The 16,965-nt window shown below is 43.4% G+C and overlaps 1 long non-coding RNA gene across 2 annotated transcripts; it reads right to left on the bottom strand.

Moving 5' to 3' along the window:
* On the bottom strand, nt 15,968-16,700 carry LOC109716943. Of its 2 annotated transcripts, none has more exons than XR_002218085.1 (5): nt 16,625-16,700; nt 16,465-16,548; nt 16,309-16,375; nt 16,143-16,210; nt 15,968-16,026 (listed from the first exon to the last, which is right to left on the bottom strand). It is a non-coding gene; the product is annotated as an uncharacterized LOC109716943 (long non-coding RNA). The 2 variants fall into 2 exon arrangements; XR_002218086.1 differs by having other exon boundaries at nt 15,968-16,023.

The following is a 16,965-nucleotide window of genomic DNA, read 5'->3' as shown; positions in this document are numbered from 1 at the left end:
CGACAAGTATTAAGAGCATAGGGGCCATTTTGCCCCATTTCCACAAAGCCAAACCCACCAAAATCGACTTCTTCGTTTAGCCGAACAAAGTGATCCACGAGCTTCCTAGTACCCTAGAAGCATCAAAAGTAGGATTACCCGAACGAAACGAAGAGCCAAAAGCTCAATCATTAACCATCTAGCAAAAAGGGTCAAAACTCACCTCTTGTGAAGAAATCCCTAAACAAGCTTCCAAGGAGAGCTAGAATCCTTCCAATCCCACCTAAAAGAAGATTCTAAACCCATCAATTGGGTTCCAAAGCCCTCAAAACGAAAATCCCCAAATTTAACCCTAAAACCTAAAATCTAGGGTTTCATCTAGCAAAATCCATCAAGACCCGAATCTAGAGGAGAGAACTAGTCACAAACCTCTTAGAAGCTTCTATCCAAGCTCAAGTCCACAAGGTACCAAGATCTTCCTTCTACAAAGCTCCAATCCCGAGCTCAAGGCTTCTCTCACGGAGGAAACCCAACAAAAAGCAAGAAAAGTAAGGAGGAGGAGATCAAAGCCTAGCCAAATCCCCTCAAAAATGGAAATCAAAACAAAGGGAGGAAGACTCACCTTGCTCTCCTCTAATCTAGGGCTCAAAAGAGCTCTTAAAGGGGCTGGGGTGGCATATATAGGTGTTGTAACAATTACAAACACCTCCCTGCCCGAACAGCAGCCTAGTCTGCACGGTGTACCGGTACACGGGATTGTGTACCGGTACACAGCCCACGAAAACCCAAACCCGAGCCTCGGGTTTGGCCAGAAGCTGTCTGTGTACCGGTACACGGCCCGCGTACCGGTACAGCCATCACCGCGTACCGGTATAGCCATCAGGCCCGTACCGGTACACTGCCTGCTGAAGGCTACCCGAGAGCTGACCAAAAATTCAACTTTTTGGATTTTGGTGCAAGGTTTTAAACCACAATTCTCGGGACTCGAACCATGGGTCGGATCACTGTCTACGACCCTCCACAACATGTGGAAACGCTCGGCACACAACCAACACTCAAACCTCGCAATTTGCAAAGGTCCAGTGTGTTACATCATCGCCTGTCCCTTGGATGAAGTCAAAGGTAGAACGGCCAACCGAGGCCGAGACGGAAGAAAAAATGACCAGGAGGGAGTTAGAAGATAAAATAGCCTCCCTTGAAACGATTATCAAGAGAGAACGATGGCCCCCCAAGGAAAGGGAGGTCCGTGTGGAAAGAGACTCTTCAGCCGAGACGGCCAAAGAATTAGAGGAGAAGAAACAAAAGATTAAAGGTAAATCGACTGATTAGTCACCAACCGAGGTGAATATGGTATATGCCCTGCCTCAATCCTTTAAGGCAGAGCTTGTCGAATAAAAAGAATTACAAAGCTTGTTGGGGAAGATCAATTATCTTCGACGGTTCATATCCAACTTGGCCGGAAGAGTAGGGGCTTTTACCCTACTACTTCGGCTAAAAAATAAAGAAAAGTTCGTTTGGACAGAGGAGCAGCAAGGGGCGTTTGAAAATATAAAAAGATATTTATCAAACCCTTCGATATTGGTGCCTCCAAAGCCAAATCAGCCGATGAAATTATACATATCGGCTGCAGAAGGAAATTTGGGACGCTTACTGGCCCAAGAAAATGAAGAAAAAGAAGAACAAGTCATTTATTATCTAAGCCGACGTCTTTTAGATACTGAGAAATGATATTCGGCCATTGAAAAATTATGTCTGGCTTTATACTATTCATGCACAAAATTGAGATACTATATTTTACCAACCGAAGTATCGATAATATGTAAAACCGATCTGATAAAATACATGTTATCTAAGCCAGTGCTATGGGGACGAATCGGAAAATGGGTGTTAGCATTATCCGAGTTCTCCCTTAATTATGTTCCTGCAAAAGCTGTCAAAGGCCAAGCTATAGCCGATTTTTTGGCCGATCATCCATGTGTCGAGATTGAGGAGCCGAAACAAAATTTTATCGATTGTCAACCTTGGGTACTTTATTTTGATGGTTCAAAAACAACCGAATCCGCAGGAGCAGGAATAGTTATACAATCCCCTGAGGGATACATTTGCCAATTCGCGTTTGAATTAGATTCCGGCTGTTCCAACAACCAAGCCGAATACGAAGCCTTGATAATCGGCCTTGAAATTTTGCAAGAATTGAAAGCAAAGTCAATCAAAGTCATCGGTGACTCGCGGCTCGTAATCAAACAAGTTAATGGAGAATACCGATATGAAAATCCGAATTTGCAAAATTATTTAAGGAAGACAGTAGAATTACTGTGCAATTTCGGAGAAGCTGAATTTGAACATCTGGGCAGACAGAAAAATGAAAAGGCAAATGAACTAGCCTAGTCGGCTTCAGGATATAGAGAGCCGAAGTCAGAATCAATAGTAATACAAAGAAGGCTGTTACCTTCGGTTCATATACGAGAACCGATCATAGCTCCCGTAAAGATAAAAAAGGATTGGAGAAAATCTTTAATCAAATATTTGGAAGATCCTAATAAAGGGGTCGACTATAATATTCGAAGGAGAGCTCTCGGCTATTGTCTGTTAGACGGACAACTTTACAAGAGAACAGCCGAAGAAATTATATTGAAGTGCTTAGGGCCCGAAGAAGCTTTACTGGTAATGAGAGAAACACATAAGGGAATATGTGGAACCCATTTAGCAGGAAAAAAGCTAAGATGGACGATTCGGCACTTAGGATATTATTGGCCGACTATGCATCAAGTTTGCATAGAATATGCTAAGGGTTGCCAGAATTGTCAATTTCATGGCTCAATACAGAGGGTACCTACCTCTGAGATGTATGCCATAATTAAACCATGGCCTTTTCGAGGTTGGGCTATAGATTTAATTGGAGAAATCCATCCGAATTTCTCGGCTGGTCATAAGTTTTTAATAGTGGCCATTGATTTCTTTACTAAGTTGGTGGAAGTAAAACCTGCTCGGTTTGGTTACTCAGAAAGAAATTATCGATTTTGTTGAAGATCATATAATTCATCGCTTTGGGATTCCCGAGACAATTACGACCGATCAAGGGACAATGTTCACGGATGGACAGTTTGTTCGGTTCATCGAATCTCGGAAGATAAGGTTACTCCATTCTTCTCCTTATTATGCTCAAGCGAATGGACAAGTAGAAGCAGCAAATAAAATAATTATTAATCTCATGAAACAGCATATCGGAAAGCACCCGAGGAAATAGAACGAAAAGCTTTTCGAAGTATTATGGGCATGTCGAACTTCAGTAAAAACGGCAACAGGGATGACGCCGTTCCAATTAGTATACGGCCATGAGGCCGTAATTCCAACCAAGATAACAGTTCCTTCTTTAAGAATAGAAAAGCAAAGAGAACTGTCGGCTGATGAATACAGTAATTTGATGAAAGAAAAAGTAGAAGAAATATGTGACACTCGGTTGATGGCTCTGGATAATATACAAACATATCAGAGCCGAGTGGGTAGCGCATACAATAAGAAAGTTAGATCTAAGGCATTTGCGGTCGGTGATTTGGTCCTTCGACTAGTTTTTCCAATCGGTCAAAAAGACCGAACGTATGGAAAATGGTCCCCAAATTGGAAAGGGCCATTTCAAGTCAGTCGAATTACAAAAGAAAATGCATATTACTTGAAAAACAGAGATGGGTCAGAAAGTGAAAAACCAATCAACGGAAAGTATTTAAAGAAGTATTATCTATCCATGTGGGAGAAAAAATAAGATCAAAATTAGAATATCACAAGCCGAATCAAGATAATAAATCTCTGAGTTGGTTCCATTCGGCTATAAGGTTGGCTTGACCAGCTTCGGGAGCTTTTCTTCGGCGCTTCATCAAGGGATGCACCTTGTAGAGTTGAGAAAACTCTTCTTGAATTTTCGTCCCTTCTGCTCTTTTAGACTTTAACTGGTTCTGCAATTGAAGTCTGCGCTCAGAGGTTTGGGCTAAAGTTGATTCGGCTGCTGCTAACTCTTCTTTAAGAGTTGAAATTTTCTGTTGTAGAGCCGATTCTTGATTGGCCAAAGCCTGATCTTCCTGATTCACTTCAGTAATAGGGGCTGCTACCTCAGGAATAATGTTCTTATAGTGATCAACTCGATGAAAATGTTGATCCGTAGTTAAAAGCTCGGCTCCTAAGCATTGTTGCCGAGATAAGAAAGAAGAAAGCTGAGACGACAGAGTCTCTACAAAACATTTGATACTAGGGGCGATATCTGATTGATCGGCCAGAGCAAGTAAAAGAGTATATAACCAATCAAATAATTCTAGATTTTGATTTAAACAAGGGAGACTTTTACTATATATTTTAAGACACTCATCAAATTTGCATTGAGTGTCTAATGATGCGATAGTGGTCGAAGAATCATCTCCCTCATTGGAACTAGAACTCGAAACCAGTAGAGAATGAAGAGTGGCAGATAGAGGATCCTCAAGAGCAGAAGGAAGAGCCTCATAAGTCGGATGAGGAGGTATGGTGCTTGTTTCTTCAGAACCTTGCTCGAAAGGTACATTTGCTTTTTCATCCCCTGTAATTGGTATTGGGGTAGAAAGAGGTGATGTAGCTTCACTTGGTAATGGCGTCGTGCTCGCTTCAGCAACGGATTTTTTCTTTTTCTCTATACCTCGTTTCTTTTCAAGACGAGCTTCCCTGCGAAGCTGTCTGTCCATCTGCATCTTTGAAGAATGAGAAAAAATGACTCTTTCAGGAGAGGACTGTGAGTTAAAAGAGAATGATAAATAAATGAAGAAATAGAAAAAATTGGGTACAGACAAATAACTTGGCTTACCTCGATCTCAATCGGTTCGATCGGGATAGGGCTTTGTTCTGTAGCCGAAGTAGGTGCATTTGTTTCTTCTGATGGAACACCAGCCGGAGGCATATCTTCGGCTCTTATTTTCTGGGATTGAAGCCGAAGGTGTATCTTCGGCCCTGTCCTTTAAAATGTCAGCCGAATGAGCATTTGATTCTTCTGATGGAACACCAGCTGGAGGCATATCTTCGGCTCTTATTTCTGGGATTGAAGCCGAAGGTGTATCTTCGGCCCTGTCCTTTAAAATGTCAGCCGAAGGAGCATCTTCGGCTTGTCGAAATTGCCGTTTAGCAACTGATTTACGCCGTTTTGAAGACGGCGGAGGAGTAGTTTGTACAGTTTCAATTGGTCTTTTGTCTGACGCTGGGACCGATGAAGAAGTGGGAATTGACTGCAGATGAAAGTGAAAGAAACGTAAGTATTACAAACATCAAAATAGGAAGGATCAAGAGAAGAATAGGCGACATAACAGAGGAAGGAGGCGAAGATTCAGCAGCCTCTTTCGATTTCTCTTCTGATATAGATGGCTCAGCAGGGCTTTCCGATTGGGTTTTGCTTGGAAAGGGGACTACAAATGAAAAATAGATAAGCAGCAGTAACTATGAGCAGGAAGTCAACCTTAAATGAGATAACATACCGAGTGGGTGACGAGTCTTGCGGTGTGCATGCGAAACAATGGGAGGAAAGGTGTTCTTGAGAAAGATATCTGTCACGCCCCGGATTACACGTTCCCCGGGCACGCCGACAAATCCGCCGTATACAAAGAAATTTTTCCTGTATACGAAGCGACAGCTCTACCTGTAAACCATACAATACTACAAACAGTAGTATAGAGCTGCTAGAGTAAACAGAAGCTAAACAAACGGAGTTCCATATATATAGTCTAATACCAAAAATACAGAGCTACTCGCACTGGCGAGTTAAGTATACTATGTACATAAACTCAAAACAAAACATCTACTTGCAGTAGGGGTACCTCTAGCTCGGCACGTCTGGTAGGGCTCTAACTCGTGACGCGCTTGCCTCTATCCTGATCTGCGACAGCAGCAGCCGACGACGGGGGCTCTGCAAAAACATGGGGTAATAATAGGGTGTGAGAACTACTGTAAAAACAGGTAGTCCTCAGTGGGTGCCGCTGTCACGCCCCGGGACCGATACCAATTTGGGCCGGCCCGAGCATGTCAAACAGACGCCGAACGGACAGAGTCTCCCCTGTCCGCTCAAGGCTCATCACATGTACATTTTCAAACATGAAGTGCACTAGCGGAAACATACAAATACGGCTTACACGAGGGTAAGCAATAGCCACGAGTGAAAGAAAGGAAAACTAGCATTCATTTTGAACTATGATTCAATTTAGATCATATACATGAAGTCCCACTTGTACATTTTCAAATTTCTTACATTTCATTCCATCATCAAAATACACATTACATTCTTTTCTTCACATCATTTATCATCAAGTACAAAAGTTGATCATAGGGTACTTTACTACAAAATGTGAATCCAACTCTGGTGGCCTCTGACTAAGGCGCGATACCTTTACCTCGGTCGCTCGCCGGCTCGCTCGATCCCGGCTCTGTGGAAAAAGGGGGGGTGAGAACTACAACAAAGTTTCCAGTGGGTTCGGCCTCAATATCACCGACTTTCCCACTAGGACTAACTCAGGCATAATAGAAAGAATAAGTTGCATATAGTAACCAATCTATACATGATGCTAATATGCCTGAACAATAAAGCAAGGAGTATGCTCAACATTAAACATATGCAGATTATGCAAGTTCTTTCATTCTTTGTCTTTACTCTTTATTCTTTATTCTTTGTTCTTTGCTCTTTGTTCTTTAATCTCAAGGCTAATCCGGGGGTTTCGCCACATTAACTTGCTTCACATTAAGTCCATCATCGCAGGAACTCACCCGCTAGGACCGTCCTTCGGGTTTACTCCAACCCGTGATGCATAACTCCGAAGCGCATTGCCCGAGGGGGAGCGACCGCCCTCGAGCACGGAACTCATAGCAAGTATGATCGAATCCTTAACTCAAAGGATTTTATGTTCAATCTTGACTTTACACTAACTCTAGTGTTCTTTACGTCACTTTATGTTGCCACTCTAGCGATCATTGTTCTTTACATTTCCTTACTTTTGCTAACTCTAGCAATCATGTTCTTTACATGTCTTTACTTTTGGCTATCTCTAGCATTCGTGTTCTTTACACCCCACTTGTTTGCACTTTAGTCATTAGCATTATTCTTTACATCACATTGATTCTTTGCCTCACACTAGCTCTAGTGTCACTTTACTTTGCACTATCAAATGCCACTCGATCTATGTCATGTGTCACTCTGTTCCTTTGCCTCACTTTGGTTCTCACATTTCACCTCATGCACACATTTAGGGTTTTTGACATTTATAAGGTTCTCAACCATCACATTATGCAAGTTGTACTCACAATCATGCAACATCACATTATTATCATTACTTTACCCTAAAATGCATGCAACAACGTATAAACATATGCTTAATTGAATGACACATTAGGCATAGAGGGAAGTTCAACGAGTTTGAGAAGCGCCACCCACCTCGTAGGCTTTCAAAGGTGCTCCGACGATTTTCTTGGGATTTTTAGGCCTCTCGTTCTTTACCTGCGGCAAAACGAAGCCCTATTAGGCCATTTTGCCCATAACTTTACTTTGGCTTTTCGTTCTTTACATGCGGCAAATCCGAGCGCACCAACGCGTCAGAAATACCCCCAATTAGGTTTCTAGAGGGTCAATTTTACTTAGAAATCCCCATAAGCAAAAACCCCAATTTGGGTGCCCTAGCTCCATTACATGCATCAAACCTAGGGTTTGATCTCATTAAGGAGCAAAAGAAGCTTCATGGTACTATAAAAAGTCCATTCAAACCATTACTAGCTCAATCAAAACCCTAATTTGGGTTTCACCATGGGAGGGGTCAAGCTCACCTTCAAGCTTCACCCATTTCCACCATTTCATGGTTTTGATCTCAAAAGAAGCAAAAGGAAAGCTTCAAAGACTCAAAAGGCTTCATTAAAACCATCTCTAGGTCACATAGTTCCCATCTTAGGGTTTTAGCATGATTAGGGTTGAAGCTTACCTCAAAGCTTTCCCTTTCTTCAAGCTAGAGATGAAGGAGAGGGAGTTTCTTCACTCCTTCTTCTTCTTCTCCACTTTCTTCTTCTTCTTTTCCTTTCTTTTCTTTATCTTCTTCTTCTCCTTCTTGTCTTCTAGAGAGAGAAAGAGAGATGAGAGTGTGAGAGGGTGAGAAATGGGAGAAACTTCCTATTTACCTTCTTACATAGCTCAATGGGTTGCAAAATGCAAATAAACCCCTCAACTTTCATCTTATTCAACTGCCTGGACTGGGCAGATTTCGGGCTCGGTGACCGGTCTCCCCGACTAGGGACCGGTTTCCGAAGCTCTCCCCTGCGGCAGCCAGGGCTCCCGCGCGATGCATCCGGTCTCTCCTTGGGGGACCGGTCTCTCGGGGACCGGTCTCTCAGGCAGGGACCGGTTCCCGAGAGCTGGTTTCTCAGGACTTAGCCAAATTTTTGGCTGTCTCATTTCTCACGCGTTCGGGGACCGGTCTCTCCCACTAGGACCGGTCCCCGAGAGCTGAAAATCTGCAGTTTGCAGAATTTTGATTCTTAGCTCTCGAAAACCTCCCATAACTAACTTTTGATCATTTTAATACCTTCGGACTTTCCGAAGTGTACCATTCTCGCACTTTGGTCAATTTGACTAAAGTTCGATATTTATTCTCCAAATTTTCGGTATATTACAGCAGCCCTCAACAATATCGGTCCACCCACTAAGTCTACAGAAGGGAGCAAAGGTAGTAATAAATGTTGGAATAAAAATCTACAGCTACCATTTATTACACTATCATGTTCTATGCTGACCTACTGTAGCAATGTCAATCCTAACCCAATCTCTTTAGGAACTGTAAACATACCCGTCCCAGGGAGTGTGAACACACCCGCCCCGCCCAGTTGAGACTATCCAGCTACCTCCACACTAATCAGTCCATGGAGAGCAAGTCTAACTGGCATGCACGACACCAACGCAAAAGCACAACGCCCGCCTCCGGAGTGGCACTCGTGGGAGCTACCCAACCGAGTATGCAGCGTATCTCTGTCGATCTCAAATAGGCTCCAACTAGCCAAAGGCATGTAAACAGGGTCAAAATAGGTCTACAAACCAAACCAACGTGCCCTCGGCACAATCTGGAACCAAAACAAGAATCTGGATCCACCGCCAACCCTGACGGCACCCAACGACCCGAAACAGCCTAGACTCTGCTGAAAAATAAGCTCGGCATCCCAGCACGAGCGTAAATGCCTTCTAAACTACCCCAGGTATCCATCGCACTGATACTGCAACGATACAGTCAAACCACGGCTCCTAGAGCTAAATCTCGTAGTTTAAGCATATGACGGGTCAAAACGCAAGTTTTCTCCTAAGTCAATTTTTCAAGTCCAACATGTGTAAATGTCACTTATTTAGCATGCTTAAATTCAGGTTACAGCCACAGCTTATCACTGAATTTAATCTAATCACATTGTGGACCGAACAACAAAACATACATGTCGACTATACATCTACTCATTACTTAGGAGTAATCCGATGCAAACCCACCTCAAACGCGATTCCTCTGGCAGCAACACAGTCTCGGATCACAAGTAGCATAGCTGGAAACACCTCCAAACCAGCAACAATCCCCTCAAAACCTGGACATTACAATTGTCACGCCCCGGGTCCCAGCGGAAGCCCGCCCGGCACGTGTTCAGACCCGCCATATGTCTAAAACATATAAGGCGTCTAAATAAAAGCGATAAGTAGAGCAATAGAAAGGAGACATCTAGAAGTATCAGAGTATAAGTAAACTGGATGCTATGACGAAGAAGGTAAAACAGCTACAAATCCTCTAAATAAAACATGAAGTTATACAACCCAAAAGTCCCAAAAGAATAGAGTATAAGTACATCACGGGTGGTCTCTATACAGGGTACAAAGCTCTCTCTCTCCCAAACAAAACAAAAGGAAGAAAAGACCGCCTAAGAGCAAAGCCCGCCCCGCTATCGAACCTACGCGACTCCCTTGTCGCGATCCCGTGCCTCCGCCGGTGCCGAAGGCTCTGAAAAGTAAACCAGAAAACAGGGACGTGAGAACTATAAAATATAGTTCCCAGTGGGCAATTACTGTCTTTAGTATCACGCTCCACTAGGCCCAAAGTCAAGAAAGGGGGGTAAGTACGGAAACATGTAATAAGCAATAAGTGCAATATAAAAGAACTACGAACAATAAGTAAACATGTATGTTTCATTACAATTCTACTACATAGTATGATATGTAAAAGTAGGAATGCTACTCTATCAGGAACATGAATAAGTCCAATATATGCTATGTCCGTCAGGAAGCAAGTAAAAAAAATGTCACCATTTACTAAGTTGTCCAATTCACTTTTTCTATTGATTATCATGTTTCCAAAACTCATAGGTCCTACCCGTGGGTAGTCCGGCTTGTGCCGTGCCTAATGGCCCCGTGGTAGTCAACATCCCCACTCTAGGAATGAGCCTCCCCCACGGCAATCTACTTCGGTGCCCAATCCCGCACGGGCGAGCATATGTCGCAGTGGCTATCTCCGGACTTGTAGGGAACGGCCCTCACAAGCATGTGCGAATGAGCACAAATGGCATGCAAGCAAAAGAACCGGTCTCAAGTCTCAATTCATCATGTCCTCATATCTAGAATATGAAAAGTGGCAAGTAACACCATGGCCCATCGCTATGTCGTCGTGTCTAAAACACGGAATAATAGCCGAGGTCACATGGCCTACACTATGTCTCTATGTTGCAGTTTCACTGTTTACTAATTTGAGTGCCCCTTTATGACACTTTTGTTCAATATGTCCAAGAGTGATGTCCAAGTTCCCAAATATACAATTCTAGCTCATTTCATCGTAAGAGATGTATTACTATCTCACCAAGAGGGAGTACTACTCATATGCATGCATACAACACATATAGGCTCTACTATATAGAGTGGAATTTCTTTTACACATAAGGCATGCATTTTAGGTAATCAAAAATTCACATAAACTCTATCTAGCATAAATATGTAAGGATTTCAAAGAAACGATAACCATAACCCCATAGGAGGCATTTTCCTCCCGTTACTAGAAGACAAACCCACCGTTAGGTCCTAGGCTCTTCGTTTCGCCGAACGAAGTTGCCCACAACTCTCCTAGCACCCTAAAGGTGTAAGAAGAAGAGTTAAACAACTAAACAAACCATCTCAAAACTCAAACATTAACCTTTACAAAAAAAGGGCAAAACTCACCTTGTATGGTGAAATCCTCTCTTGATCTCCCAAAGAGAGTGAAAATCCTTCTAATCCAACCTAAACGAAGGTTCTAATCCCATCAATTGAGATCATAAAGGCCTAAAACAAAAATCCCCAAAATAAGCCCTAAAACCCAAAATCTAGGGTTTCCCACACCAAACCCTCATGAAGCATGAATCAAATGAAATCAACAAGGTACTAATCTCACAAGAAGCTCCCAATCAAGGCTCTAAACCAGCTAGGGTGAAGATCCCTCCCCCACAAAGCTCCAAACACGAGCTCAAGCCTTCCACCATGAAGGAAAACCACCAAGAAGCAAAAGAGACCAAAGAGGAGGAGATCAAAACCCAATAAAATCCATCTAAAATGGAAGAAAACCAAGGAAGGAGGAGTTCTCACCTTTTCTCCTCAGCTCTGGGCTCAAAGGAGCCCTAGAGGGGGCTGGGTGGGGTTTTATAGGTGTTGCAACAATTGCAAAAACACCCCTCCACGAAAACAGCCCAACCTGCACTGCGTACCAGTACACGGGATTGTGTACCGGTACACACCCACGAAAAGCCAAACCCGAGCCTCGGGTTGGCGCGCAGACTGCCCGTGTACCGGTGCACGGCCCCGCGTACCGGTACAGCCATCAGCGTGTACCGGTACAGCCATCAACCCTGTACCGGTACGCAGCCCTGCTGGGACTACCCGAGAGCTGACCAAAAATCCGACTTCTCGGAGTTTGGTGCTAGGTTTTAAACCTCCAATCTCGGGGCTCGAACCATTGGTCGGAACACTATCCACGACCCTCCACGAAGTGTGAAAAAGTTCGGAACACAAACAAACACTTGAACCTTGCAATTTGCAAAAGTCTAGTGTGTTACAACAATTCACCCAAAATCCATTATAATTCATCAATTTCAGCCCTTAAGCTTAGGATTTATCCAATTCCAATATCAAAACACACCTAACAATCTCCAAATCAGGTGAAGATGGTCCCAATTCCAGTACTGGTTGATAGGGGATGTGACTCAACTCCACAAAGCCCCTGCTTCCAAAGTTCACCCCAAGAAAACTCAAAAACTTGCAATTCTGTCCATAGCAACAGCAGCAGAGGAAAACCTGAGTTCGACTGAGCTAACCTTCACCAAATTCTGCAAGTAAGGGCTTCATGGATTGCTCTAAAAGTCTAGAATCCAGCAAACCAAGTTTTGTCGAAATCCGACATCCTTACATCACGTACGAACCAAAACACTGGAGGTCGTCGCTGAAGAACTGCAGAATCAGCTCCTAGCAAGCTTAGAGTTGTGGATTTTGAAGCAATTTATGGAAATTCGAGGGTAGAAGATGAAATCCAAAGGTTCACTGTGAAGATGGAGTGAAAAGAGCTCACCAGGGTCACCCTCCATCTATTTGTAAGCTGTTGGAAGGATAAAATAAGCCCCAAGAGAAGTAGCTGTAATCTGGTGTCCCTGCAGAAACGGGCGTTTCTGGGCACCCGGAACCATGTTCTGGGCGACCGAAACATCCAGGCTGCACAAATCATCCTCCTCGGATTCTGCGCTCGTGGTGTGCTGCGCCCATAAATGGCTTCGGCGGGCCTCACCTACCACCCTGCCACGCATCGAAGCAAACGATATTCACGATGTAGGATTTCCGGACCCACTTCTGGGCACCCGGAACATAGGATCCGAATTGGCTCCAGTTTCAATTAAATTTAACACTCAGTTTTGGGCGACCTAAACCATGTTCTGGGCGCCCGAATCTGGCAAAACTCTAGTTTTGCTTATTTGAGTGCGCCGAGTCCAATTCTGCATCCAATTCGTGCAGAATTGATTCCGACTCAGTCCGACACTCTCCAGAGATGTCGACCAGTCACTAATACTGAAGCCAATCCTATCCAAAGCTCAGGAACACTACATCCTCCACCACTACAAAAAGTTTCGTCCGCGAAACTGAAAACATACCTCAATCCAGAGCCTCAAATAGGTAGGGGTAGGACTCCTTGATCGCCGTCTCCGGCTCCCAAGTCGCCTCCCGCTCCTCGTGATTACTCCACTGCACCTTTACAAAGGGTATGACCCGGTTGTGCAATTCCCTCGACTCACGAGCCAGAATCCGCACCGGTCGCTCCTCGTAACTCAGGTCCTCGCCAAGCTCAAGAGAAGTGAAGTCAATCATGTGGGAGGGGTCGAACATATATTTCCTCAAAGCCGAGACGTGGAAGACATCGTGAATGCAGGCTAGTCGTGGTGGTAGAGCAATCCTGTAAGCAACTGGCCCGACTCGCTCCAATACCTCGAAAGGGCCTACAAAACGTGGACTGAGCTTTCCACGTACTCCAAATCGGCGAATCCCTCTTGATGGCGAGACTTTAAGAAAAACATGATCTCCCACCTGGAACTCCAAGTCTCGTCTCCGGGTATCAGCATAGCTCCTCTGTCGACTCTGGGCTGCTAACATGTGCCGTCGCGGCTCCTTTACCTTTTCCTCAGCCTCAATCAGAATCTCAGGCCCAAGCGTTCTCCTCTCACCCATATCACTCCAAAACAAAAGGGATCGACATCTACGTCCATACAACACCTCAAACGGAGCCATCTGGATGCTCGCTTGATAGCTGTTGTTGTACGCAAACTCAACCTGTCACGCCCGGATATCAGCGGAAGCACATCCAGTTGCGTGCACAGACCTGCCGTATACACCACAACTCAAGTATACACAAGGCGTCTACAAATCATATAGTAAAAGCATATACTCTAACCAGGTAATCAGAGCACGACTTTAAGTTTAAACTTATACAATCCAAACCTTAATACAAGAAATAAGAAGAACGTACAATTAACAAAAACTTAATATACATCTCTATACTAAACTATATAAACTGTTGGAGGTGATCTAGTACAGGTCCAAAAAGGCTCTAGCTAGCCGCTGACCCCTCGCCAGGAACCCTAGCCTTTCCCGCTGTGGAAGGCTCTGTAAAAACAACAACAAAGAGGGCGTGAGGACTATTAAACAATAGTTCCTAGTGGGTAAGCCGCCGAGAGTGGCGAAGTACACCACTAGGTCAACTGTGGCATGAGTAGATAGTAATAAGTAAGCAAGTAAATGCGATCAGCAAGTAAGTGCAATAAGCCAGTAAATGCAATAAGCAAATGTAAAAGTAAACTACTCATGCTATTTACTCAACAATCAATAAATATCGTTAGACTGCAGGTATCAATTATCAGGATGAATTCTATCAATCATGTTCTTGACAGTTTAACCCAACATATACCAGATTGCAAGCAAGATAATTCATTATTACCGGAATTACAGATAATATCACGTGATTACTTTCTACATTAGCAAAAATGAAACATTCTTTATGTCGCTAACCAAACATGATGTCAACTTTCTAATCTGTTCATCAATAAGTTCACTTAACCCACGACATATAGTAACTTTACTACTCTGTCCAGCTAAGGTTAAAGTACTGGACATAACCCAATTTCCAACGGATTTACACAAGGTAAGTTCAAGCCGTGCCGCGCCTAATGGCCCCGTGGTAGTAAACATCCCCACTCTAGGGATGAGCCTCCCCCACGGCATTCCATTTCGGCGCTCACTTCGTACATTTGCGAGCATCTGTCGCTAAGCTGTTCGGCAGTGCTGGCTTGGGGGGAAGCGACCCGGCAAGCGTGTGCAAACGCGCACAATGGCATGCAAGCCGTAGCCCACAGTACCAGTCTCACAACAACATCATGTCCCTGACATGGGATCTCAACTCAAGCCACTCCGGAACGCGGGGCTTGGGGGGCGCGACCCCCGCAAGCATGTACGAAAGAGCATAATGGCATGCTAGCTATAGTCCAGGGTACAAATATCTCAACAGCATCATGTCTCTGACATGGAATCTCAACTCGACCCAAGGTCGGCACTGTAGTACCCAATCATAAGTCACTATCAACAACTTGTTGACAAGATTCTACCAGTCGTTAATATAACTTAACAAGTTAAAGCTTTACATCACACTAGTGATTCTATCAGGCTATACCTGGTCAGTCACTCACAATCTCTCACTACTCCTTATACATAAGGAAAGTGGTTTACTAAGGTTCTGTTCATAAACTCATGGCACATATCCTGTAGTCCAATATAAATCTCTACTTGACTATACAAGTATATTATCATATCCAAATCTAGTTATTACTAGATTATCTTCAGTTGAATAATCATTCAAATTATGCCATCATATGAAATTATAGTTACTTACTAGAACATATACCATAATACAAGTCTATCATGTGAAAGTAAAAACTAACAGGGTAATGCAAGCAAATAAAACACTCTTCACATGATCTCTATGCCATTCATTCTACAATTAGATTTGCATATGCCAAACAAAGGCCTTTACCTGATCTTTCAAAGTATAGCAACTATACTTGCTATATAACATTGCATAGCTCAATCCTAAATACATCAATCTCTTTGTAGTTCAACAGAACTAATTAGTCCATTCACGAACTTATCATTACATCCTCTTGGACAGCATCAGGCTAAAATTGCATATGCAAGCTACTAGTATCATGAACACGTAGTACTTTAACATGTAACCATGTACAGTGAACAAATCCTGAACCTTTCATTATTGTTTAAAGATGCTATCATATCCAATATGATCTACACATTAATGCACGTCTCAATGCCTTGAACTATACATATATTCACATGAACATGGAATAACTTCAACTCAGATGTCAAAGGAAACATAGAGGGAATTCACCCATTTCGAGAAGGTCAGACCCACCTATCCCTAAGTTCAATCCAGTCACAAGAAATCCCGAAACTCAACTCAACGGTGCCCCACTCTGCTGAAACCGAAACACGAAAAGCGTATCAAAACTACGACCGAAATGTCCAATTTCGGCACAAATTGCACTTAGTACAAAATAATAGTTTGAATCCCTGTTTTGGGCTAGTTTAGTACCTCAAGTTAAGCCTCTAATTGCCCTCACATATCAGCCAAAGATAATCTGAAAGTCAATCGCAGCCTCGCTGTGAACATTCATCAAAACGACATCAAAATACTCGTATACTAGGTAGTATTATCAGAATCTTACTTAATCCAATTTCTAATTGAAATTTCAACTTACCCCAGGTTGAAACACCCTCTAAACCAGTCCCCAAGGTCACAAATTCAGCTCAAATTAATTTGGAAACCTGCTGTGAGCAAACATCCCAAAATCGCATCATGACTTCGCTAATATCATCGTTTTCATCATCGAAATAGAGAAAAACTCATTAATTACCTCGAAGGCTTTAACTCTGACTTTGGGGTGAAGAATTACAGCAAAACCACTCCTCAATTGGTGCTTTAAACCATCTCAAACCAGCTGGTAGCAAGAATCGAGAACCAACATCAAAAACTATCACTAATCTCAAACTAGAGAGAGAAACCAGCTTGTTTACCTCACTAGACTTCAATTCAGCTTCCCTGAGACTTGGAGCTGCGAAAATACCTCCCATGCGAGTCCTCTCCATCCACTCATAGCTGCTCCAAAGTACACAAACCAGCTAGCGCGACAAACGGCGAGAAATAGACGTAAATCGACGATTTCTACTCGAAGAGAGAGAAACCCTAGAGAGAGAAAGAGGGAGGAGCTTCAACCCTGGTTCAGAAGCTCAGGGGTGATGTCTATCCACTGGGAGGGTCGAGCTGGGAGGTTTAGGGGATAAGCTCAAAGCAAAAGACCAAAATATCCTCAAAGCCACGCAGCAGCTGCTGCTGCTGCTGCTTGCTGTACCGGTAC

This window comes from Ananas comosus, linkage group 11, assembly GCF_001540865.1.
Source record: "Ananas comosus cultivar F153 linkage group 11, ASM154086v1, whole genome shotgun sequence".
NCBI lineage: Eukaryota > Viridiplantae > Streptophyta > Magnoliopsida > Poales > Bromeliaceae > Ananas > Ananas comosus.
Note: the sequence above shows the minus strand (reverse complement) of the source record. Positions and strands in the feature narration are given on the sequence as shown.